This window comes from Panthera tigris, chromosome B3, assembly GCF_018350195.1.
Source record: "Panthera tigris isolate Pti1 chromosome B3, P.tigris_Pti1_mat1.1, whole genome shotgun sequence".
NCBI classification, from domain to species: domain Eukaryota; kingdom Metazoa; phylum Chordata; class Mammalia; order Carnivora; family Felidae; genus Panthera; species Panthera tigris.
The window spans coordinates 63,201,854-63,229,156 of record NC_056665.1 but is presented as its reverse complement, the minus strand read 5'-3'; positions in this window follow the sequence as shown (position 1 = coordinate 63,229,156).

The window sequence follows — 27,303 nt, the reverse complement described above, 5'->3', positions numbered from 1 at the left end:
ATATGTATATATAAACTCATGTAGTCTTCACAGTCCATAAAGTGGGTACTATTATTAGCCTCATTCTGCAGCAGGAAGAACAAGCACAGAAAGGTTAGGTAGCATGTCCAAGGTCGCATAGCTGGTCGAAAGCAGAGCTAGGAATTGAACTGAGCTTGCGCCGTGGGTCTTGGTAGCCCTGCTTTCCTGAAGCTGCAAACACGGGGAGGAGGTCTCTGCTTCTTGGCAGCATAGCCTAGTGAGGGGCCAGAAAGCCTGAGCTCGAATCCTGATGGTGTCACTCGGTGGTGTGTGATTTGGGGTAAGTTATTTAACTTCTCAAGTCACAGGAGGTTCTCATTTGTCAAAAGGCACTGGCCGTCTTCTTTAAGATTATTGGGAGGTTGTGAGGATTAAGTGATATGAAAATAAACCCTCTACCAAATTCCTTGCTTACAGGAGAGCACTTTTGCCTGACTGTGGTATACGTTCCATCAGTCGGTTGAGTGTCTGACCTTTGGCTCAGGTCATGATCTCGCAGTCTGTGAGTTCAAGCCCCGCGTCGGGCTCTGTGCTGACAGCTCAGAGCCTGGAGCCTGCTTCGGATTCTGTGTCTCCCTCTCTCTCTGTCCCTCCCCCATTCATGCCCTGTCTCTCTCTCTCTCTCTGTCAAAAATAAATAAACATTAAAAAAAATTTTTTTGTAAAAAGAAAAGGTTATTACTTAGCATTTTCCCAGAACTTTAGAACCAGAAATAACTAGATCAACATCCCAGAGATCACCTAGTCCAACACTCAGATAGTGACATTAAATCAGATCTGAGGGCCCTTTCCCTTTAATAGTCTATAATTCTTTAATACAGCATACTATTACAGACATTTTCAGTGCTCAATCTTATACCCTGCTAGATGCTTAGTGTTCGGTCAATACCCACGCAATGAATTCTGAGACTTTCCAAAGAGGCTAGGGGTACTTAACTTGGGTGCTGCACAGTCCAGAGAAGTGGGACTCTGAAATAATATGAAAAATCAGTGTGTGTCTTTTACTGGAAAACAGGCACACAGCTTGCATTATCTCCTCAAGAGTTCTGTATACATGCCTATATACATATACATATACATATATATATATATATATATATATATATATATATATTATAAGAACCATGTTTTCTATAGGTACAATGATCAAAACATACTGGTGTAGGTCCCCTTTTTGGAATCAGAATATGATGCCTATGTGGAAAATAAAAGCTTTAAGAGACTTGCAAATAATAAACTTCACCAGCCTAGCGCAGAAAAATGTGGAGTTTACTGCTGAGTTGGTCACCTGAACACAGATGTGCAAAATGCATGCACCAACGTGAAAAGGTTGTGTGAAAAGACGCGAAAAGACCAGTGTTCCAGATATTTCCTGGTTTTTGTGTTTCTAATGTGGATGTTAATAGCTCACTCTTTATGGCTGCCCTTTCATCCATTCAGAGCACATTACTTTATGCCTAACTATGGAAAAATTTGGATCCACCATTTCTTACCTAGATGCCTTAGACAAGTCACGTAACCTCTGTGACCTTCAGTTTCCTCACCTGTGCGGTGCCAGGTATTCATGACAACCACATACAGTTGCTCTGAAAACCAACAAAATAATGTAAGGAGCACACCTAACACATTGCCAAGGGTGTATTAGACACTCAACAGATGCTGAAATGAAGGCAGGAAAGAAATGTTCTTATCTTATTCTAAACCATTGAGACCAACTTAAGATTTGCAAAGTGTATTCCACAACAACTACAATGATCTCTTGAAATCTGAGGGGAATCCTCACCCACTTTCAGAGCCACTCCTAAAAGAGCCATCAGCCACTGCGTTGAAGTTCTGGTGCAGATTTTAATACATCTCATTGTATACACATATTCCCACAAGGCCAAATTTGGTGCCAGGCTTTATGTGCAAGTCACCACGATTTGTATTACATCCCCAGATTCAGTGAAGTTTCTCTTTAAAGTTGCTAATTTGAAAAGGAAGGAAGGAAGGAAGGAAGGAAGGAAGGAAGGAAGGAAGGAAGGAAGGAAAGAGGGAGAGTGGGTAGAGTAGGGTAGGGTTAAAAAAAGTTTTGTTGTCTAGCAGAATCAGGATTCAACCCAGATCTGTCTGATTTTATGCTCCATGCTCTTAAACACCAAACCATTCAGCTTCTAGAGTCATATTCCCAAACAATTTACACATTTGTTTATACTTTGTGAACAAAAGTTTCCTCCCAACTACTCACTCACTGCCACCTCCCCCTCCCCGCCATCATCCCTTTACCTCCCTCCCCACCACACACACACACACACACACACACACACACACACAGATACACAATGAGTCCTCCTCTCTCTCCCTGCCCAGGGAGGTAATTGAATGCCTCACCATGTTGCTCAGAGCCCAGACTGGCTCTAAAGGTGAGGATGCTTCCTTCTACCCTCTGACTCATGAACTCTTCTCCTTTTCTCCAGTCCTTAGTATGACTGGTTCCTGGGATTCCATCCTTCACCCAGTCTTCTTCCCACCTTACATGTTGTGCCGTGGCTCACATCTCTTTGCTCACACCTCCCAGATCTACGGACCGGGCAAGATCTCTCTCCTGGGCCTCAGGTTCCATGTCTGCAGCTGCTTTATCTCCAGTGTTTGCCTTAGTTTATTCACTGGATTGTTAGGTCCTCAAAAATAAGAACCACGTCTCATTTGCCATCATGTATCGCTCAAGGCTCACCACTACAGGAGGTATTTCATATATTTTTTAATATAATGTATGGATCAGTGAATGAATGAATAAATGTATTCAGGTAATGCCTGTTTAATGATTAACAAATTAAGGTGAAAAATATATTCAAGAGGAGAAGCTATGCATGGTTTTTTCTTCTCTTCTAGAATAGAATATGCTGGAGAATAGCCTAAGGAAACGTGTATTCCATAATATAAAACAGAGGTGCTGGAAAGTGGCATAGTCAGCTATATTTGACAGACACTTGATTTTAAAAACTTAAGCAGGTCATTTGGATCCTCTAATATGCTCACTCTAGTTCAAATGTCCAAAAGGAAATAATTTTCAGCATTTGTTAAATGTACTTGTGTAGATTTGTGTTTTGGTTTGTTTAATGCTCACCAACTGTTCTGCACACTGAGATTGCATGGATATCCAACTGGGAGACATGATGCTCCAAAATATCAGATCTTTGACTTAGTCACTACTTGTAAGAAAAGAATTTTAAAAACAAAAACAAAAGCAAAAACACTTTAACCTTAACCCAGTCCTAGTATTCAAGAGCTTTTGACCTTTTCTAAGAACCACTCACTTGATCTATGTAGACCATTGGATACAAAAGAGAATTCAGCATTGGCCTGCCGTGAGTCACACCCCAGAGGATCAGGGAGGAGATGTGGGTATGTCTCAAGGTCGCATGGGTTCTCTATCAACCCACTTGTCATGTGCGATATGGTTTTTTTTCCCTACCTCCCCAACCAGAGTGACATTTTGGTCATGAAGCCCACACGCACTGGCTCTCAACTGCAGCTCCTCTCTGGGGCCCGCCTTGGGGTGGGAGCTGCTCCTCATGCTCCAGCAGCTGCAGGAAGCACTGAGTGACATCACCTCCCCACTAAGCCAAGAAGCCTCCACAAGGTCAAGCCTGGAGCATCCATCTTTAGACAGAAAACACACAAATAATCTACCTCTTTCCGCCCTGCGGAATGAGCTCACAACTCCAGGGATCCTAGCTCTATGTGTGTGCCAGGTGAGGTCAGAATTAGCGTCCTGGCACTTCTGACACTCTGCAGGTGTTTCATTCATGGGACACCACTCAGCCCGTACCAGATGGCAGCGTGGGAGATGGACGTCCAGCTCTAGACCTTCCCTCACTTCAAGTTATAAAAGGCCTTTGGGGGACAGACTCGCCCATTTTCTTGGACTGGGTTGTATGGATGTTGCGCCAATCAGAATGGAATAGATACTGGAATAGGGTGGGGATGGAGAAGAGCTCCTCTAGAGAGTTCCCTACCAATAAAAATTCCTGGCAATTGCCTCTCTCTTCTATCATCAACTGCTATCCTCCGGATCATGGAAAATCCTGCACTGTCGGTCATATATGAGGACACAGTTGAAGAGCTCAAGGAAAGCTCATTGGCTCACTGTAATGTAAGCGGAATTCTGTTGAACAGGACAAAAGGCCCCGCAATGAGTTTGACCAGCTGGGCTCCCCGCTCCCTACCCTGCTTTTTTCCAAAGCCAAGAGACAAAGAGGGTTCAAAATCAGTGCGTATTTGAGTTCCACATGCACAAAAAAGCTCCTTCAGGAGCTTTTCTGCTAGCATTGCTGTTCAATTGCTGATACAGTTGGCCTGACTGTACCCCACTTGCTCATCACAGATAGAAAGTGGGTGTGAATGAAACCCATGTGTCTCTTTGGACTCCTCAGAAGGTTCTAGTTCGATGCTCATGTTTCAATTCCCCAGACTTTCCTCATTTGAATCTTTTTAGGGTTGAGCTTTTTCTATGTCAAGAGCCATGTGTTTATCTGCCTGATTCGGTGACTTCTCAGGGACACTCACGTGGGTACGATAGAAAGATGTAAATGAAGGAATCCCATCACACACTGAATAGCAGCACCTCATCTGATGACTGAGGCTGAGGTGGCTTTCTCAGGAAAGTAAGAGACAGAGAAAGAAAGCCAAGTGGAAGAAAGGGAAGGAAGGAGGAAAAGAAAGGAGAAAGCCCGGGCTAGTCAGGAGTCCCTTGGATTTTACTAGAAAGTCTAAAGATATGAAACCTGGTTCCTCTGAAAATGAAAGAGAATGAAAAAAGCCTCCCTGCTTCCCCCGATTTGTGTCCTGATCCCGCCAGCCTCAAGACTGAGGAGAACCAGGCAGCCACCTGGTTCTCAGCCTACAGGCCTGAATGTCTGTGAGGCAGGAGCCTCACTCCCCGTGTGGCTGCTCAGAGGGGCCCTTGGAGGATCTGCTGTGGGCGTTCAGTCCATTCCTGCCTCTGGTCAGGACTGGCCCTCAGGAAGCTGGTTCACTCCCAGGTCATTCTCTTCCGAATTTGATGAGCAATCCTCAGAAAAATGGAGGGGGATCCAAAGTTTGAGTCCTGACTTCAAAAACATGCCAACAATTTATTTTCCTCTTGGGACTTAATATGTCCTTCAGGAAACTCCAAAGGAACATGAACTCGTGAAGATTCCTGCACATGTGAGACCCCGTCTCTTCATGGCACACAAAAGCCTATACCGGGGCAGAGGGAAATGCCTAGACCTGAACAAAAGACCTATCTCTAGCTGCTGTCAACAACAGCCGGCTCATGGCAAACTGGGAAGGGCCAGAGTGAGAGTCTGAATGCCTCACTCCCAGCCTACTTGGGGCCAGCATTGTCACATCTGTTCAGCACCCATCATATCCGGCCCTCCACCGGCCCATCCATGACGCAGACGTCCCTAAGCAAGTTCATGAAGCCTCCAGACTTCTCCTGAATTTTTCTCATCCCCAAACAGAACTAAACATGCCCATTCCCAGGAATTCACCTAGCTGCTGACTTGAGAGGGCACTTGAGCAACCGTTGTTGCAATGGAGCATGTAGGGCATGGGCTTTGGAATCAGATGGCCAAGGTTCAAATCCTGGCTCTGCATTTAGTTGCTGGTAACCTTGGCAAAGTAACTTAATCTATCTGAAACTCAGCTTACCCGTGTTTGAAGTAGTGATAACAATAACAACATTGTTATGAGAATTAAATTGTGCTATCTCTTTGAGAGCAGAATCCGCTTCATCTGAGTACTCAGCCTGTAGTAAGCACTAAATAAATATTTACTGGAGGCATGCAAAATGCTTTGCCGGCATTGAGTACATAGAAGGCTGCAGTAAGTGGAGAGCAGTATCTTCCTTATTATTTTCTGCCTCTCCTCACTCGGAGGAACTTAGTTTGGCCATTGAATCAATCAGGGTCCTGACAGGAAACAGATGGTGCATTCCAGTTGAGGAGAGCTTAATGAAGCAACCATTTGGAGGGGTAGGGGCAGGATTAAGGGACCCAACCGGGAATGATCCAACATTTCAGAACTAGCAGCAACAGAAAGAATGCCACCTCCCCTAAACCTGAAGGGGAAATGCTACCAGAACCCTGAGAGAGAGCCATAGTTGAGGGGGCAGCTCCAGAGAAATTAAATGCTTCAGTGGGGGAGTGGAGCCCAAAGGGAGATGAGAGAATGAAAACCCCACCCTCTGCTCTCCCGCTGATGCCTCCCAATGGCCAAACCCAGTGCTCCCTGATGATGTCCACGCAGGTCACAGAGCTGAGTGGAGAAGGCAGGACTGCATCCAGTGGTGTAAAAGGAGAACATCTAGGACACCCATGAAATCTCCAACGGGTTTCGTTCACGTCCGTCTTTCCTAATCTACATAGGTTCTTGCGCAGATTTGTACTACAGAAGACAAGATCTTTTTCCCAAAAACAGGGGCCAACAGGAGAGTTTGAAATTTCACCTTGTATCCCTTCCTATTGGGGGAGTCTAGACATCTGGGGCCCACCTGTTCCGTGAAATCGGCTCCACAGCTGTACCGTGCCTTTGCTGCCCTTCCTCATACTATAAATGTCTGCATGTAAAATCTAGCAATGGGCTCGCTGTGCTTCAAAAAAAATGAAAGGTGAATCCAGGCATAAATAACCCACAGGTGAATTTATTTGTTAATGTTTGCAACACTTGGGTGATTCTTTAAAAATTACCTCCGCTAATATATGCAACGTTTTTAATCTACCCACATTTGCATGCCATCCATTGTATTTGTAACCTTAAATACAGCGTCACTTTTGAGACGCTGATACATCTATGGAAGGGGATATACCATGTGAGCTATGTGAGCCACCAGAAGGTCTCTGCAGAGACCACCGGGCCTTTGAAGATTAGCCGCATCTACTCTCCCAAAACTGCAGAGTGAGGGGGGTGGAGGACATCTTGCTAACTGGCATCCAGCCCGTCCACCCAACATTGGCCAGGGGACCAAGGCCTTCCGACTGGACATGGAACACATTGCTGGTATCCGGAACACATGCTAGCCCACTTCAGGGTCACTTCATCTGTTAAGTATACGCAGAGATGCATCCAGTGAGGCGATAACCATGTTAAAATGAAAGCACGCCCATGGAGAGACTGGGCTGGTTCTTCATGGGCCCTGTTTCAATCTGCTTACCTGGTCCTAAGAACGAGCAGGGTTTAGACACGAATGGTGGCAACGAAGGTAAGGATGGGGATAACCAAGAATTATGTGGCACTTATTGTGTTCTAGAGACTACAAGAAGTGCCTCACATTATCTCAAGCCACCAAACAAGCATGTGTTGTAGATTTTATTTTATAGATGTGGGAAACAAAGCCAAGCGATATTAAGTTACTTGCCCAAGATAACAGAGCTAGTGAGTAGAAGAGTCAGGATTGGAATCTGAGTAATCTAACTCCGATTGTATTTTGAACCATTGAGCAATTCTGCCTCTGATTCCGTCCCTTAAATATTCACAGAAGGGGGAAAAAGCTGGAAGAATATGCGCTTTTCAAGTTAAGAGTGGCTTTCCTCAGAGATTGAAATAATGAGTGGATTTTTCCCTCTACTTTCTACGTGTTTGCTCTTTTCCTGATTTTATTTTGGAATCAATACTTTACTTTCACACTGGTAAATATAAACTTTTTGTCAAAAAGCCATTTTAAGGGTCTGGTACCCTTATGAAAGGCTGAGTCCCATAGAGGCCATTTTCCCCTCACTACTGCAAACCCTGTGCAGAAGAGAGGCCAAGAAAAAGCCCACATATACATGGTCAACTGATTTTCAACACAAGTGCAAGTCGGTGAAGGAAGAGCAGCCTTTCCAACAAATGGTCCTGCCTCCAGCGGATAGCCGTGGAGGAAAAAGTGAAGCCTGGTCCTTGGCTCTCACTGTACATCAATAGTACCTTGGGATGAGTCACAGGCTTTCATGTAAGACCAAAAATTATAAACCTTCCAAGAGATGATAAAGGAGAAAAACTTTGTGACCTTAGGGTAGGCAAACTTTTCCTAGATGGACAACAAAAAGAATGGACCCTTCTTTAGAAATGTTTTTGGATCAATGCTACTTCATCACCGTTAAAAATTGGTATTCTTTTTTTAATGTTTATTTATTTATTTTGAGGGAGAGAGAGAGAGCGTGCCGGGCAGGGGCAGAGAGAGGGAGAGAGAATCCAAAGTAGGCTCCATGCTGCCAGCACAGAGCCCGACGTGGGGCTTGAACCCACAAACTGTGAGATCATGACCTCAGCCAAAATCACCTGGCTTAACCAGGTGAGCCACTCAGGCACCCCAAAATGGGTATTCTTAAGGCACCCGGGTGGCTCAGTTAAACATGCGACTCTTGATTTCGGCTCAGGTCATGATCTCACAGCTGTGAGATCAAGCCCCAGGTGGAGCCCCGAGTTCTAGTCCACAATGGGTGTGGAGCCTGCTTAAGATTTTCTCTCCCTCTCTGTCTCAAAAAATAAAAATTAAAATTAAAAAAAGGTTGTGGAAAAAAAAAAAAAACTTCTATTCTTTGAAAAACACCACTAAGAAACCATACCGGCAAGCCATGAGGCCAGAGAAAATTTTCAAAGCACTTGTACCCAGAATATATAAAGGACACTCAGAGCTCAATAAAAAGAAGACAATCCATTTTCTTTCGTAGGGAAAAAAAAAATTGAACAGACACTTCAAAAAAGAGGAAACATGAAGGGCCGAAAACACTTAAAAATAATGCTTAGCGTCTTTGATCAATGGAGAATTCTGAATTAAAACCACAATGAGGGGTGCCTGGGTGGTTCATTTGGTTGAACATACGACTTCGGCTCAGGTCATGATCTCGCAGTTCGTGGGTTCGAGCCCCGCGTCAGGCTCTGTGCTGACAGCTCACAGTCTGGAGCCTGCTTCGGATTCTGTGTCTCCCTTTCTCTCTGCCCTGCCCTGGCTTGTGCTGTGTCTTTCTGTTTCTCTCTCACAAATAAACAAACATTAAACAAATAAACAAAATAAAAGCTAATAAATAAATAAATAAAACAAACCACAGTGAGATGTCAGTACATATCCACTGGGATGGCTTACATGAAAAAGATCAACCATACCAAGTATTGGTGAGGATGCAGACTAACTGGAACTCAAACTACAGGTGGAAATATAAAATGACACAATGCTTTTCCGAAAACAATCTGGCTGTTTCTTCAAGGATTAAACGTGAAGCTACGACACAACCCAGCCTTTCCTCACCTAGGTATTTACCAAGGTAAATGAAAACACACGTCCACATGAAGACTTGTATGTGAATGTTCATAGCCGCTTTATGTGGAATGACCAAAACTGGAAATGTCCATCACCATGCGGCCTCTCTCTCCAATGAGATACTACTCGGCAATAAAATGGAGCAAAATACGTATACGCGCAAAACACGGACAAATCTCAAAATCGTTATGCGGCATAAAAGATGACAAACCCCCCTCAAAGAAGAATACGTACCCTATTGTTCCATTTATATGAATTCTAGAAAACCCAAAAGCACATGCAGTGACACAAAGCAGAGCGCCGGTTGCTTGAGAACGAGGAAGGAGGGAGGGATGGCAGAGGGGCCTGAGAGAACTTTTGGGGCTGACGGAAATGTCGGTTGTCTTGTCTGTGGTGATGGTTTCATGAGCATATGCATTTGTCAGTTGTTACCAAATTGTACACTAAACACATCTGCAAAGTTGCTTAAAAAAAACCAAAAAACACCATTTTGCTGAGCTCCTGGTCTTGGGACCCATTCAGCAACGGCAGCCCCCGCAGCACCCTACTTTGCCCTTCGTCCACAGCGGCCCTCGAATTCACACAGCCTCCCTGGCCCACCCTGCCACACAGCCCCTTTTATCTTGCTCTTTGCCTTACAGTCCTTTCATCCCTAGAGCCCTTTGATTTTTCCAGAGGTTTTACTACAGTGAAGGCACATGCGTGCATTTAACCTATAAGAATTCCGCTCTAGACCTGAGGTAATAAAGAAAAGCAATTATAGGCTCAAGGGATGGGGGATGGGCCAAATGGGTGGTGGGCATTAAGGAGGGCACTGGGATGAGCACTGGGTGTTTTATGTTAGTGACGAATCACTGGTTTCTACTCCTGAAACCAATACTACACTGTATGTTAACTAACTTGAACTTAAACAAGTTACAAAAAAGTAAAATCAAATCAAATCAAATTCCAAGAGAAAGAAAAAAATAAGAAAAGCAATTACAGTTTTTACAAGTAGAGAAACTGTGCACACAGCGAGTGATTCCCTGCACCTTTCCAGCCCACGAGAGTCTGAGGGGGGTGAAGGGGCTGTACTCTTCCTCCAGATTGTCCACTTGTCTCTCATTCTAGGAGAGTCTCATCACTTGAAGTGGAATTCTCGGGTTTAAAACACACGTTTCCGTATGACACAGCCTCTAAGTGCAAACCAACCATTCTGGCTTACACTCAGATGAGGCAACATTAGCCTGTCCCAGAACTAGAATCAGAGAGAGTTCTATTTTTTTTTTTTACCTTTTTAAAAAAAAAAAATTTAATGTTTATTTACTGAGAGAGAGAAAGAGAGAGAGTGCAAGCTGGGGAGGGGCAGAGGGAGAGGGAGACACAGAATCCAAAGCAGGCTCCAGCCTCAGAGCTGTCAGCACAGAGCCCAACACAGGGCTGGAACTCACCAACTGCGAGATCGTGACCTAAGCCGAAGTCGGATGCTCGACCGACTGAGCCACCCAGGTGCCCCAAATCAGAGAGAATTGTAATTGAGCTGGAATCTCCCCAGTCACAAGGTTAATTGTGCTAGACTTGATTTGCATCACAGGTGCCAGCTTTTGAACCACACGTAAGATGAAGCTTTTCTTTATCTTTTCCAATTTTCAGAACTACCCCAAGAAGTGCCTGGGGCGAGTGTTATTCCCCACACATGACAGATGAGGAAGCAGAACCTGAGTGAGATTATGACTCGCTACCTACACAGCTAATAAGGAACAGCCTCATTCCAAGAACCCACATCTTTAGACAGCAAGTGGAGGGCTCCTTGAACCCTATCACCCCTCCACAGGTTGCCACTTTTCTTATTAGGCAAGATCATCACTTAGGGCCTGGATTTGTCCTGAGTGTCAAGGAGAATCCCCCCAGTGACACTAAAGTTATTTTCACAAAGCAAACAGAAGCTCCCACTAGTAACAACTTCCAACAACTGAGTAGTGTCTTCTCTCTTAATTAAAAAGGAAATTCTGTGAATCCAAACATGGTAGCCTTGTGACTCTTAAACCTACCAGTCACGGTCAAAATTTAATTCACAACCAAGCTGTCAGTTATCCAAGCTTTGGGAGGAAGTTCATAAACCCAGAGGAGCCATCATCCTGGGGGAGTCCCGAGTGTGCCCAGAGGTCAAGAGATGGGTCTGAGCCCACTTACCACATGCCAGGCACTCCCAAATCTCCACTGACGGGGACCTGGCACCAAACAAATCATATTGAATTCCCAGGTGTGACCCAGATGAGAAACTCAAAGAATGGTTCCCTACTACAGGATGCATACACTGGAGGGGAGAGACATATGCCCTGATAGTGCTACCTACATCAGGGACATGTTTCCTGCCACAAATGAGTTTCCGTCCCATATGAAAACGCACGAGCTTAGCATGGCCAATTCATACACATAGCTTCGCAGATTTGGTAGCAATCTCCTGGTCTGAGGCTGGAGAGTTTCCATGAACTCCGATGTTTGGGCTGCACGGCTTATGCTCTTACCTTCTCTCACTAAACTCAGCCGTAGCATAGAGAGAGGCTCCAAGAATCAGGGGAAATCAGGGTGCCTGAGCTCTCCCAGCTCGTCGGGCAGAACCAGGAGGATATGTGACGGTTAAAAGAGATGCCAAGCACAGAACGCTAATTTCCCTCGTCTGCTGGTCCATGCCTCTCAGAGGGAGAGAGGAGCTCAGGAACCTTGGGGTGCAAGCACTTTGGGTCCTCATTTACAGAGTCCTGCCCAATAGACACCGGGCCTGTGGCTTCGGCTGTGGATTCGGTTTGGCCACATTATTGTCTTTTTAGGTCAAGGCATCTTTCTGCCTATACCTCCAATTTCCTCCCTTCTGGCCCAGTAGCAAACCAGGACCATAACAAACAGACCACTAATGCTCTGCAGATGAAGGAATGTCAGGAAAGTAAACAAATTTGCTTTCCCCTATTGCGTTCCTTCCCTTAAGGGAAGAAAGAGAGGCAGACTTAGAACTAAACTCAGAAATTTCCCAACAACACATATCTCACCAGCTCCTGCCAAGGATCACCGGCTTTAAAAACGCTCTGCAGGCCGGAGTTCGGACAGCTGTACGCAACTCTGTCCGGAGCTGCCGTTGAATTTTTTCAGCTGTTTTCCAGCTGCTGGAGAGGGGCATGGAATAAAACACAGAGCCCTCACTCCTTGGCCAGGTGGGAGAAGCAGAGAAAAGGAGCAGGAAAAGCACTGTGGTTTCTTTCTCAAATGTACTTAAAAAAACAAACAAATAAGGCTTTCCCTAGAGCACACACTGCTGGATTTCTCACCGAGCCTTGGACGCAGAAACTTCGGGGATGGTTCTCTGAATAGGGGGGATCGGCACCAGATCTGAACTACTGAAGGCCCCGCATCACGAAGAACTCCAGCCACCGGTAGAGGCAGCTCAAGGTCAACTTCATTTTAACAAAGGCACTGCATTCTCCAAAGCCTAAAATACTCAGTGCATGGAAGGAGAAAGTGAGGCACCTAACAGAGCTCAGTGGCTGCCCGGGGTATTCCTTCTGGTGCACTCCTAGAGCCAAGAACGAGACTCCATGCCTTTCGGACAGCCCAGCCAGGCCAACTCCTGGGCATCCTGCCCCAGAATCAGACTGACAGGGAAAATATTCTATATGGGACTTCTCAGTATTTGAGAGGTAAACTATTCACGATCCAGTTCCATGATCCATTTTTAGTCCTTCGTCATTTGCTAAGGCACACAGTCCCAGCCTGCTTGCTGCTTGGGGACACATCAAAACGATCTCTCGGTAGACAGAGACGATCCCACCAACGGCAGCCCTACCTCAGCATTGCTTCATTAATCTCCATCCACCCTCACCTGTTAGATCGCCTTGGAGTCAAATGCTCTACCACTGAGCTATACCCCCTGTAGATCGCCTTGGAAATGCGGCTCATGAATGTTGAAGAGCTGCCGGGTCAAATACAATCATTAGGTTTCATTACATGCTAGTTGGGAGTTCACGTCTTCCTCAGGTCTGGGTCTGGACTAGACCACTTTGCCACTTAGAAGGTAGGAGAGCCCTCGGGTGTCTCTCTGTAGCGCTTCCTACTAGCCCACAGCAGCGGTCGGAATTCCAATCCCGGTGTCCATCTATCACTAGTGGCAGGGGTAATGAGCAGCTGCGTCGTCCATGGTGGCATCGTTCTCTATCTTTCGTCTGTCTGCTGTCTCATGATACTCATTTGAAATAAGGGATGCTGGGTGGCTCAGTCGGTTGAGCATCCGAATTCAGCTCAGGTCATGATCTCGCAGTTCGTGAATTTGAGACCCACATCGGGTTTGCTGCTGTCAGCGCTGAGCCTGCTTCACATCCTGTCTTTCTCTCTCTGCCTCTCCCCTACTCATGAGCACATGCTCGTTCACTCTCTCTCTTTTGATCTCTCTCTCAAAAATAAATAAAACAAATAATTTTTTTAAATATAGAGGATAGCTGGGCGGCATTACCGTGTGTGCATGCATGTGTGTGTTCAGTCTAATTTAGATCTCTAATGTCTTGAGAAAAAAGATAAGTTTTTGGTAATAGTAATCCATAATTTAAAAAGTGTAAAGTTGCACTTGGATTGTGAAAGGGCTATGTATAGAAATTCATGCCATTAGTACATTTATATCTGAGTTCCTGAGCCCCAAATACCTGAAAAACTTGGCCTCCCTTGGCAAATTCACCACAGCACCAGGCTAAGTGCCTGGAGTTTGTCTCATAAGAAAATTCCTTGATATGATGAAATTATTTAAATGTGGCTATGGTACAAGCCCGGATGGCATCAGACTTCTAAATGTGACTATGGTCACCTTGGTAAAAACAAACAAACAAACAAACAAACAAAACCACTTACAAATTCTCTTTGTGAAACAGACAAGTCTACTGCCTTTGAAGGAATATCATTTCTTGCTGGATTAAAATACAGCTTTTTGGCAAAAGAGCCGCTGTTCCAAATTCTGTTAGACGGGTGCAATATTTGCCTGTATGTTTCCAATGCCTACATGAAAAGACATTTTGGTTCATGAGCCAGTGAACGTGATAACTTGAATGCTAAGTCAGGAAGGAAAAAAATGGTATTATTAGAGAGGTGGGGTTTCTGACATTTTCATGTCTTTAATTAATGCTTACACATGTTTGGAAGCAATAAATGGGCTCACAGTCAGATTCCAGAGCCCAAGCACAGTAGCCATTCCCCCTCGCACATTCTTGTCCCACATCAGGTTGCTCTCCAAAAGTTAGTGTTCATTCCTGTTTACTTGTTCTCATCAAAGGAGACTATTATTTCAGAACCTTTATCAACAATGATAAATAATGATTGTGTTCCCCTGTTTACAGGACCCGCGCTAGATTCTGGGATGCAGAGGGAAAAATACAGGCATGAGGGCATTATAGTCTTTAGAACAGCTGTCCAAATAGACAACATGCAGAAGCACAAGGCAGCCTAAGCCCAGGGCACATGCGTGGTTCAGGCAGCGTTCCTCAAAAGAGGGCTGAGGCTTCTGGAAAGCTTGCTGGAGGAAGCCTGTGCCCTTAAAGCAGAGAGAGGTACCTCCAATGACAGCACAGCAGAAGAGACTTATGGCTGGGGTTGGTAGTTTGACGATTCACATAAAGCTGGTGGTTGGAAAGTGCACAATGGATGGCAGAACTAAAGCAGCCCCTCACATGTAGGAGGAAAGAATTTACAAAGGACAGACCTAGGAGGTGAAGGCAAGAGGGTAAGTGAAGCCCCAGACCACAGAAGTCTCGTAAGCCAGGCTTGTGTGCCTCAAGTATAAATCAGATGCCACTTTATGAAGCTTCCATCAACCATCTATGAGAATTAATCCAGGAAATCTTAGTAGACTGTTTCACTTCTTTGTGTTTTTGCCTTGTTTTGTTTTTGGTGCTTTTTATTTCCCATAAGCTTTACCTTCAGGTCCCTACAGTTTGAGTTTGATAGAGTTGTCAGAAAGGAAACATAGAAGAGATTACAGGTTGTGTAGTTGCTACTAAAGATTAAAATAGGAATTCCAAAGCCTTACTCACGATAGAGCAACACCACCACTCCCAGAAACAAGCAAATTAAGGGGCAAAAACTGAATACTTTTCTTGACCAGATGAGGCACGGATCCAACTCTGGTTCTATCTTTGGTCAGTGTTTTTCCTGAAAATCTGCTTTGTAATTGGGCCCTTTATTCTCATCCTGAGAGAAATATCTAATGGATGAGGCAGCTGCATCTTTGATGTGAAAAGAGCGTACATGTATTTCCAAAGAAGCTATAATTCACAAAACGCTCAGGGGTATCCCGTTTGATCTGCACCACAGTCTCCGAGGGCAGTAAGGACAGGCATTATTATCATTCCCATTTTACAGGTGAAGCAACTGAGCTTCAGACAGAGCACTGTGACTTGCCTTAGGTCACGTAGCTGGGGACAGGCTTGCATCTCAGCCCCCTGGATCTACGGGGACTGTGCAGAAGTCTCGATCAAAATCCCACCCTCTTCTCTATGTAGCCTCTTGCTTAATATTTTGATATTAATTTCTTTTAACGTTGAGAACTCTGTGGTCTTCTCCAGACCACTTTTTAGACCATACCTATGCAAAAAGAAGAAAATTTTATGCCCGAGTCTGCAACTACCATGGTCAGAACTCCTGTTTACTACTCTAAACGCTGTGTTTTTAATCTTCCACAACACCCGTAGAATATAGGGACTGGTATCCAGATTTGGCAGATGCGAAATCAGCTTGAACAAATGTTCAATGACCAAGCTCAAATGAGCTAGTAATTGGCAAGGTAGGAATTCCCAAGACGTCAATTACACAAGCAAAAAATACCCCAGTAGAGGTGGGGGATTATGAGGTAGTGATTGTTAAGGTGTGATTTCTGGCTCCCCTGCATCAGAATCACAGAGGATTCCTATTAAGACTTCATATTCCTGATCCAGAATGTCTGAAGGCTGAGACGCAGGCCAGGGAATCTACGTCTTCACAGGCTTTCTGGAAAATCTTGGCCAATGCTCAAAGCTGGGAAATACCAGCAGGAGGCATGGTCGGAACTGTGTCCCATGACTCAAAGAACCTGGGAGAATGGAATACATGGAGGAGGTGGAGGGGACTCTGAAAGAGGCAGGAAGGAGAGAAGGAGCCTCGAGGTTTTCACCTATCAGGAAAAAAGACTAGTTTGGGTACAGGAAAAAGATCACAAAATTGAGAGGCTACTGAGCTTTCGATCAACAATCTCCATGCTTCATCTCATTTCTTCTGTCGAGGAAGGAGCCTCAGCTGGGGATGCAGATCTGCCTCTAACCCACTGTGTGGCTCTGGGCTATTCACTTGACACCTCATTTTGGCATCAGTAGAATTGAATGTGGGGCCACATGATTGCTAATACATCGTCTACTGCCAAATTTGTTTTTCTAGAGTTCCATCCTCTCCCTGTTTCAAGTCTCCATCCGTGGTTTGGTTTTAGCATTACCTTCTTTCTCCTCCAGCAAGATTCGGCAGGAATATTTTGCAAGGCTCAAGGGCCACAGAAGTCCTGTGAAGAAAACTAGCTTAAGGCCAGGTCTTGGTAGAAGGAGCTGCGCTCCAGCAGAATAAGCACTACCCTGGATGGCAAGATGCTGCCACACAGCTGTCACATCTGAGGGCACCCACTGTCCCGCAGCCACTCCTGGGAGAGTATTTCCCAAGTCCACATTTCAGTGATCCCCTGACTTTGATAAAGCCTGAACACTCATTATGATAGGGAGGCTGATGTATATCACATTGTCACTTAGTACCCCTTTGGCCAGCTGCAGAAAGCTGGAGAAACACTGCTTCAGCCATGCAGGCAAGCTGAGACAGGGGGCCCGTGGTCCTGCCATTCTGGGAGAGGCCTGATCTGATCAAGCAGAACCTGGATTAAGTGTAATGCATTCTAAGCCAAAACAATGATAAATAGTTTTCATTTTCATGGAGGGGCCTGGAACCATACATCCTCCTTGAAATGGAAAGGGAAATTTCCTTCCTAATCCCTTTTAAATTACTTTGTTCAACACATATGAAAGACATCAATCCCAACCAGCAAAGTTTCCAAGGAGTTTTGGGATTCAGCATCCTCAGCACCCAGTACTGACAGGAGAGCTGACTACTAGAATTTGAAGAACGATTTTACTCACTCGGGGTCAAAAGAAGAAAAAGGGGCACCTGGGTGTCTCAGTCAGTTAAGCATCTGACTCTTGATTTCGATTCAGGTCATGATCCTACAGTTCATGGGTTTGAGTCCCACATCAGGCTCTGCACTATCAGTGCAGAGCCTGCTTGGGATTCTCTCTCTCTCCCTCTCTCTCTGTCCCTCCCCTGCTTGCTCTCTCTCTCTCTCTCTCTCTCTTAAAAAAAATAAACTAAAAAAAAACTTTTTTGAGGAAAAAGAAAAAAAAGTCAATTCCCCTGTCTGAGTTCCCCTAGGCCATCATAACAAAACACCACAAACTGCGTGGGTTGGACAACAAAAATAGATTTTCCCCAGTCTGGAAGCTCGAAGTCTGAGAACAAGATGTCAGTAGATTGGCTCCTTCTGAGGGAGGGGCCATGAGGGAAAGATCTGTCCCAGGCCCCTCTCCTTGACTTCCAGATGGCTGCCATGCCCTTTTAACTTCACACCATCTCCCCTCTAGCTGTATTTCTGTTCCAAATTTCCCACTTTTTCCCCCTTTTCATCAGGACACCAGTCATGGACCATTAGGGTCCATCCCAATGACCTCATTTTAACTTGATTACCTCTAAGACCCAATCTCCAAATAAGGTCACATTCTGAGGTACTGGGGATTAGGACCCCAACATATCTTTTTTGGAGGTAGATACAACTAAACCCATAACACCTCTCTCCTCATAAAAGACAGCTCTAAAGGGGCGCCTGGGTGGCGCAGTCGGTTAAGCGTTCGACTTCAGCCAGGTCACGATCTCGCGGTCCGTGAGTTCGAGCCCCGCGTCAGGCTCTGGGCTGATGGCTCGGAGCCTGGAGCCTGTTTCCGATTCTGTGTCTCCCTCTCTCTCTGCCCCTCCCCCGTTCATGCTCTGTCTCTCTCTGTCCCAAAAATAAATAAAAAACGTTGAAAAAAAATTTTTTTAATTAAAAAAAAAAAAAAAAAAAGACAGCTCTATGGTTCCAAAAGAAGGAGAAGGGCAGCAGGATTGATGTGTTTTTATGGACACAGCACCCTGAGTTTGGGGTGCTGAAAGAAGGGAATAAGTCAGAGAGAATAGGATAAGCTCCAGAAAAAAATCCGGTCAGAGAAGAAGGTCCTATATAACCTACTGAGGGAATAGAAGTTCTGGGTTCCAACAGAGCATGATTTAGGTTAGCAAATTGCCAGAGCAATGGACTTCATCAATGGGTGGCCCTAAAATTCTGGAAGAGTCAGCTGTGGTGCAGGCTGTGCACAAGGACCGGGGGACCAGACCCATCTACCACCTGGCTGCAGATGGCAGAGAGGACCCAGGGCTCAATGCAAGCCCACATGCAGCTGAGGCCTTCTCCTGACCCCTGGGAGGCCCCACAACCACCTTCCTGGAGAGGAGAAAAGATAGGAGTCGAAATCTGAAAGACTGAGTATTTACCCAAAAGCAATGTTTCCCCAAAGGTGACTGTTTTAAACTAAGAGACACTTTTAAACCAGAAGAGTCTTGGATGCTTTAACTGGTAAGTTGAACATCCAAGAAAGTTTTTCTTTCCTACCCAGCTGGGTGAAGGTGCTGGATCAAGATTAGATCCATTACCAAAAAATTACAAACTATGTTTTCTTTGCACATCCAATTCATAATATGCAATTGCCAACTCCCATTGTTCCTCCAGAGGGGAAAGCAGTTACAGACTAAGCAAGGAAACTTTTTTTTAATATGAAATGTATTGTCAAATTGGTTTCCATATGACACCCAGTGCTCATCCCAACAGGTGCCCTCCTCAATACCCATCACCCCCCTTCCCCTCCCTCCCTCCCACCCCCCATCAACCCTCAGTTTGTTCTCAGTTTTTAAGAGTCTCTTATGTTTTGGCTCCCTCCCTCGCTAACCTTTTTTTTTTCCTTCCCCTCCCCCATGGTCTTCTGTTAAGTTTCTCAGGATCCACATAAGAGTGAAAACATATGGTATCTGTCTTTCTCTGTATGACTTATTTCACTTAGCATAACACTCTCCAGTTCCATCTGAGGAAACTTTTGAGGTGCAGTTGAAAATCTAGTCCCTGAGCAGAGGCGAAGATAAAATCAAGAGTGAGAGGAGCACCCATGATAGGTGGGTGAGTGTTTAGAGCCTGGGAGCATCTGTGCAGATGTTACAAGACATTGTTTCAGTGCACATGAGACCACACCTTCACCCTGACCAGTTTCCTACATACTGTCTCAACTACTTGGCTGTGACAATACCAGCCAATTTCCCCCATCCCACCTCTCCTGTGAAATCCCAAGTCCACTGTGGTCTTCCTCCTGAACCTCTCCTCCTGCCTCCCAACCTGCCTCTGGATTTTTGTCATTCCCCATTAATCTGCATTCACTCTTTTAAGAGTTCAATCCTCATTCACTTAAAACAACTGCATATTGAAAGCTTTCTCCAAACGACTTCTTTGAACCAGTCCATTGCTCTGGAAGGGAGCTTTCTTTCAGCACAAAAGCTAAGCAGGCAATAGCTTTGGGGGAAATGATGATATCAGGATTTGATGATGGAGATCATGCCAAATTTCAGCAGAGAGCCCCAGGGGGCTGAAGCGACTATGTGTTTGCTTTGGCACTGGTGTTCTCAAGCCACAGAGCACCATTTATGGAAAAGCAAATGGAAGCCAGTGGGCGAGTGAGCAGGAGAACAAGGAGGCAGTTGTGGGTATCTGACCTCAGTTCTGAAGACGGTGCCCAGGGGCACCCACCTCCATGGGCACTCACCTCCGTGAGCACTCACCTCCAAGGCAATGGAGCACAAATAAGCTCCAACTTTCTACCTTGTTCATGCCTGATGTTTTTTCCTCCCATTCTAACAGAGGACTTAAAATAACACTTAACTAATTCTGTGTCTGTGTTGGCTTATACCTTGCATGTTTGGGCCTTCCCTACTTACAGATGTGGAACCTGTGGACTGGGAGGTGTATAGCCCCAGCCTGTTGCTCCCACCTCTTCCAGAGCACATGAGCCTTCTCCCTTCAGACAGGGTTCCTCCTGCTGGGCCCCTTGTGGCAATGGCTGTGACAGCCTGCAGCTGCGGAGTCTTCTCTCCCTGCCAAAGCCCCAGTGGTCTCTCTGGTAAACAGCACTGGGGACTGAGGGGCAGGAGGACACTTCTGTGGAATCCACATATATCTGGCCCTGAGAGTCAATGTCTAATGCTCACCATCTCCCACTAGGCCTGAACACAGGGAACGAAAGGGGAGGAAACAAGAGCGACAGAGAACCAGAGGACTAGAAGAGAGGAAACCAAGAAGGGGCCCGTTGACATTTGGCAGACTTCACTCTTGTGCCCACAGACAGCCTAGCCTCCAGTGTTGTATCTCCATTTAGATGCTGTTGTATGCATCCATCTCCTCTCTAGCACAGAGGAGCAACTCAAAGGTGGAGAGGGCGATTTGTTCATCTCTGATCTCAGAGGCTTAGCATTGTGTGGTTCGCAGGTGTTCCTCATTGGCCTAGGCAGCTGACACATCACATAGCCTTCTATATGACAAATGTGCTCTGGGGTCCAAACAGCCAGCTCAGATGCCTCTGCTACTATGTGACCCCTCTCTACCTCCCCCACCCCACCACTACCACCTGTCATACATTTCACCTTGATTGGTGGGCTCTATGGCTGAGGCCACATAGTCTGAGGGACCCCAGTGTTCTCATCTGCAATGAAAGGATGGGGTTGAACCAGATCATCATCCCAGGGCCTTCCAACACCAAAGTCCTGAGGGTGTAGTACTGCAGAAACAGATTTGTCCTCATCAATCAGCTTTCTTCAGGGTTTCTACTGAGTAAGCCAATGTGTTTTATATTCCAGGGCCTCAAACACCCAGACCTGAGCAGCAGCAGAGAAACTTCCTCTCTCCCTCTCTCTCTAGGGTTTGCCTTTCCTTCAGGGCTCAGCAGAGGGACTGAGTCCTTCCAGAAGCTATTATAGCTCTTTCCACCTCTGCTTCTCCTTTGTCACTTAGCAGCAAGCACCTCAGCTTATTGTTCAAGCCTTAGCACCTTGCTACTCAAGTTGTAGACCAGCAGCCTCAGTAAAACCTGGGAGTTTGTTAGAAATACAGGCTGTACCTCAGAACTGCTGAATCAGAATCTACATTTCAATAAGATCCCCATGCTATTGTTCCATACAGGAAAGTTTGAGAAGGACTAATTTATCAGATGATTGTCAAAGCAGGTGTGATTGGAATCACCGAGGGAGTTTTAACCAAAAATATGACCCTAGGTCCCACTTCTCAAAATTCTGACTTAATTGGTTATGGGTGTGAGGTGGGCACTGAGGGTCTCAAAAGCTCCCCTAGATGACTCTAATAGAAAGCACAGCTTGAGAACCACCCCTCTCCAATTGGGTCTTCTATTCTTTCATCCAATATCCAGCTATTGAACAAAACAATTATCCCTGTTTATAATTAAGTTATAAGTAGATTTTAAATCAATGTTTGGCACTGCTAATTCTAATGAGTCCCAAGTTTATATCTTACGTCTTCCCTGGGCATGGAGGGCTAGGGAAGGGGGCTCAGACACAAGTTCAGCCTGGTAACTGACAGCTTTCCAACCACAACCTGAAATTCTCTCAGAAGACAGAGTAAGGACTTGTCCTTTCATATTTAGACAGAAACAGAATCCAGGGACGAATCAGGCAGATGACTAGCCTAATGGGCTCATTGTTGTTCCTGGTTAGAATCTATAACTCTTGAAAGGAGGATCTGAGCTCTTTCCCTCCCTTTGGATCTAGGCCCAGTAGGTAATGCACTTTGGATGAACACCCTTACCACCAGGAAGCTCTAATCACATGAGCATAGTCCAACCTGGGTCCTCTCCAAGAATGACAACACCAACTGGCAGGAGGCAGAGATAGCCAGCCACCATCTATGAAGGAATAAGCCTGGGGAAGCTGGCCAAATGAACTCTGCTTACATCACAGAAAAGTGTAAGGAAGAAGACAGTAAGACCCAGCTCAAGGTTTTCTGATTCCGAGTCCATACTAGGCCAGAGGATTCCTCTCCTTTCTCAGGGAATGGGCTGCCTGACTAGGGCCTTCCCAGATTTTTGAAGCTTGGTAGGCTTAATCCTTTATATGGAAAACTGGCTTACATTGCAATCGGAGTAGTTCATTTATAAAAAGAATTTTATAGTCCTGAAATGGGTATCCAGTGGAAATGGTAGAAAGAAGAGATCTGTCCCCAGTAATCTTTTTTAAAAGTAGAGACATTCATTTGCCAGGTACAGTTGGGTGGAAGAAGAGAGGCAACTGTGTGACCCAGAGCAGCTGTGTGACCTTAGATAAGTCACCTCCCTGATTGGGGCCTCAATTTCCCCATATGTAAAAATAGGGCTCAATTTGGATGATCTCTAACTTCCTATGTAAATATTTTATGTCCTTCTAAAGGCTGAAGCTTTCATTCCAAAGCCTTGTATTAACTGCTACAATCTCAAAATTTGATAACATGGTTCCTGATGGCTGGAGCTTGGTCCGTATTCCCATCAACTAGGAATGTGGAGAAAATTCCCGATAAGATGTAAAAGGAGATAATACAGGCAGCATGAGTTACTATCTGCCCTGACCACATGTTTTTGAAGTTCTTGACTTATTCCATTTTATTAAGCAGCAAAGACGAATGAACTCTTTGAGCTCACTCCAATCAAGCTGTCACCTCTACCTCTCCACCAAAAACGCCCTTTCAGAGGTCCCAATAACTTCACATTGTAGACTGAGTGGCGGCACAGCTTATCTTTTTTCTACACCTCCCAGTGGTATTCCTTGAAGTTGACCACTCCCTTATCCTTGAAATATATTCTTCCTCTGACTTCCAGGACAACCCCCAACACACATGCCTCATTTTACTCCTGCCTCTCTGGCTGCTCCTACTTGGTCTTCTCCACTTGTTCTCCCTGTCTTCCCAACCACTTAATGTTACAGTGCCTCTGGTCTTTCAATCTCTTCTCTTTTCTTCTACATCCACTCCTCTGCTGATCTCACCAGTCTTGTGACTTTAATACTACTAATGATTCCCAACATTACGTCTTCAGCCCTGACCTCTCCCTGCTACAGGATGCCAAGTAAGCCTGAATGGCCAGAAATGCTCTAGATGCAGGGATTTGTTTTCCTAGTATAAGAGGGATAGAAACCATCTTGAGGCTAGCTGGTTTTTTTAAGGCTTTCTTTGTAGAGAAAGATGGATATTTGCTACTTACTAAATAAGTAACATGTTTTTCAAAATTCATAGAAACTTATGAGGAACAAGACAATACTCTAGAGAAAACTGGTTTTTGTCTCAGGCACATTAACTCATTCATTCACTTGGTGCACAGGAAAAACATGCTCATGAACCTGAGGGAAACATCCTTTTGGGGAGAGGCCAGGAGACCTTGTCCTTGGGGTACCTCTGACTCAGCAATACAAGGAGGAAAGAGTAGGATGCCTACCAACTAATATTTCACGTTTGCCAAATGAGTGAATGAATGAAACAAAGAGGGCATAGTTCTGTGCTGGCAAATGAACCAAAAAGCCCATTAAAAGACAGATATTCAGCGATTATACTTTGAGCACCAAACAAATGTAAGAACCATGGTAGATTTGCAGGAGATGCAAGCTAAGGTCTCATCCTTCCTCAGGCTGTGTCACAGAGGCCCTAAAATCCTTGCCCAACAGTCTAAGTTTCTAGGATCAATGAGCCAGGCTATCACACCCTGAGAGGCCAGAGCCAGCCCTCGTTTTGTGCTACCTTCCCACCCTTTGAGCTCCTTCACCATCAGTAGCCCTCCAACGTCACAGGCCGATTTGTCCCTTCTTGCCTGAATGTATATGATTTTTTTTTCTTTTTAATTTGCAGCCTTTGAAAAATGAGTACATGAGTGAGCACAGAGCAAAGATTCTGGGAACTCTTTCTCAGAAGCCCCTTTTGAGGAAAGACTTCTAGTTCTTCTCTGCTTTCACAAGACTGGATAAAGATAGGCAAAGAGATATGAAGGAGGGGCCACATTCTCAACAAAGTTAACCTTAGATTTGATGACACTCCAATAGATCCACAAAGCTCCACCTTTGGGTGGGTTTCTGAAACATGGAATTCTACCAGGATTTCAATCCTGGCCTTGGCTTGCCTGCCAAGCCGCCCTGTACACAAAGGTGAAGAACACCTTGTGCATTGAGCCATGTGTTCCCTCCAGTCAGTGCATGAACAATGTCTGCCCACACAGATTGCCTTATTACCAGCAGGAACTCACAGAGGGGTATGTTTTCCCTTCTCCAAGTAGACAGCACAGGGGAGCTTCCCACCTCTGACCTGGAGGCTGAGCCAGGCCTTCCTCACGTTCTGTTTCCTGTGCTGAGATCCCATCAGAATAAAACACTGTAAAGGCTCTTTTATAATGGGACTGGCAAGGTTTGCCTTTATTTTTTTATAATCACTATATTTTATGGTCCTTTTAAAATCACAAAACTGAGCAGGAAAAAGGAGATTTCTTGTTTATCTACTCTATTCAACAACTGGGCTGCTGCATCTCTAGTTTTCCCCACTCTTTATTAGGAAGTGGACACTAGACATTTTTCCCGCTGTGACCAAAGCTGCAGAAAGCTCAACCTGTTTTCAATTACCCTGTTGAATGCTGCATGGTTACCTCCCTTTTTGCATGGAAGGAAACAATAGCTAATGCTTTCCAATTCTAGTGTGGCTCTTAGTCCCTCTGAAAGCAGCTGACATACATTCCAGCATAGGGTGGGTCCCCCCAAAGGGTGATTGAGGATAGAGTGTGGGACCAGAGACAAGGGAGCAAACTAAATAGGCACCCACAGTGTTAGGATCCCTTCTTACAGGTGGGGATCAGGGATGTCTGGCATATCATGATGAGGGCATTCCAACGCTGGGTCTCTAGTAGCTAAAGAACAAGATAAGCCTGTGGAGCAAAGACTTTGAGCCATACCAAAATGGCAGGGCTGAACAGGTGGTTATTTAAACTTTTAGTACCTACAAAAACCTACCTGGAGGCTATTCAAATCCATATTCCTGGACTCAACCCCTGTACTGCCTGCCTAGAAAAGGAAGTTAGTATTTGACTATAATCCAGAGTACAAAGGGGTCCAGTGAGGCCAAGAAGAAGCTCATAGAGCAGGCAGAGCATCAGGACTAAGTGATTTAATTACCTTTCCTGTTTGACTGCTACTTCCAGCAGGCCTGACCCTGTTTATGCAGTTGAACCTGTATGAAAATAGACCTCAGCTCCCTATTTTCCTTATCACATTAGCTATTGCACATTTTGGGACCCACACTTGGCTTCTTGCCCCGTTCCAACTCTTCTTAACATCTAACAATCCATCCTCCTTGTTAAGGTCTTGCCATGCTCTTGAATCTGACATTAGATGCCACGCCAGTTTTGACTTTTGCTTCCCTCTCTTCCCATTCTCAATACAGTGATGAGTTGCAAATTCCCTCCAGCCACCCAGCCTTTTGCCAACCTGTACAGGTAAACATGCCTACCCTGGTCCAAGTCAGCTCCAGATCTTCTCATTCTTGTACCTTGGCATAAGCTACATGTGCAGAAGTCCCGTGGGATTTTTCCAGCTCCAGAGGAGAATCCACATACTTACGAAGGTAAAGAGTAAGTGGGGTGTGTTTAGAAGGAGAAAGGATAGATGGCAGATAAGGAGTAGTAGCCAGAGAGAAAAGTCCACATTTTAAGGTCAGTGATAACATCCTCCTTCCAATCAGAACATTTCCAAATCCCAAATACTGTTGGGAAATGAGAGACTGATTTTTTCTGGAATCAAATAAAAGCTTTGGCATTAAGCAATAGCCAAGCATACTCTCTAACATCTTGATGGAACTACCTGGGAAGGTGGAGTCTGCAGCATAACTAAAATGTAAAAGAAAGTCTTACAAAGTTGACCATTAGTGGAAGAACTTCATTTCCTTGGAGTGGGCCAGAAATGGGCTGTGGAGGTCATACTATTGCTTAGCTTCACCTGTAATTCGAAAGCTTTGGCGTTTAGAACCAGTAGGAATTCTGAAGTCTAGTCTCCACTAGGCTCCACATGATCCCCCAACTGGCTTTGTGATCAAAGAACAAATTATGTCCCATGCAAAAACCCATCTACTAAGTACCCCACTGCAATATGACTGATAGAAAACAAATTTGATGCTCTAGGGAATTTATTTACTCTCATTCTCTCTCTCTCTCTCTCTCTCTCTCTCTCTCTCTCTCTCTCACACACACACACACAAACACATACACACACACACACACACACACACATGCACGCACACACAACTTTGAACTGCCTAAGAACAAGAACTGTTCTTTATTCAACATACTCTATGTTCCATAATTCCTGGGGAATACTTTGTACATAGTAAGCCTTTAAAAACCATGCTAATAAGCAGGATTCACTATATTAAAATAAGCAGTAATCTTGATAATCTGACCATGGGAGGATCCATGAAGGATGCCAACTACAATTATCTCCAGGGTCCCTCTCATAAGAATGTCATCCCACAGATGCCCATCTGTCCTCATAGGCCCAAATCAATCAAGCAAAAGGACTAAAAGAGACTTTTCAGGCCTTGTATCTCCTTAACCTCTTGCCAAGTTTACATGGTAGTGAGCATCTATGGCCAAGCAGTAGTCCCTGTCCATAGTCCAACCGTTGAAGATTTAGGGATTTGTAGCCTAGACCTATAACTTGCTTGGAGAGAGTGGCAGTAGTTAGGCAAGTAAGGATAGACAAGAATTATTAGTTTTACTCATTCTATCAAACTGTAGAAAAGCCATTATTTGGGGTGCCTGGGTGGCTCAGTCGGTTAAGCAGCCAACTTCGGCTCAGGTCATGATCTC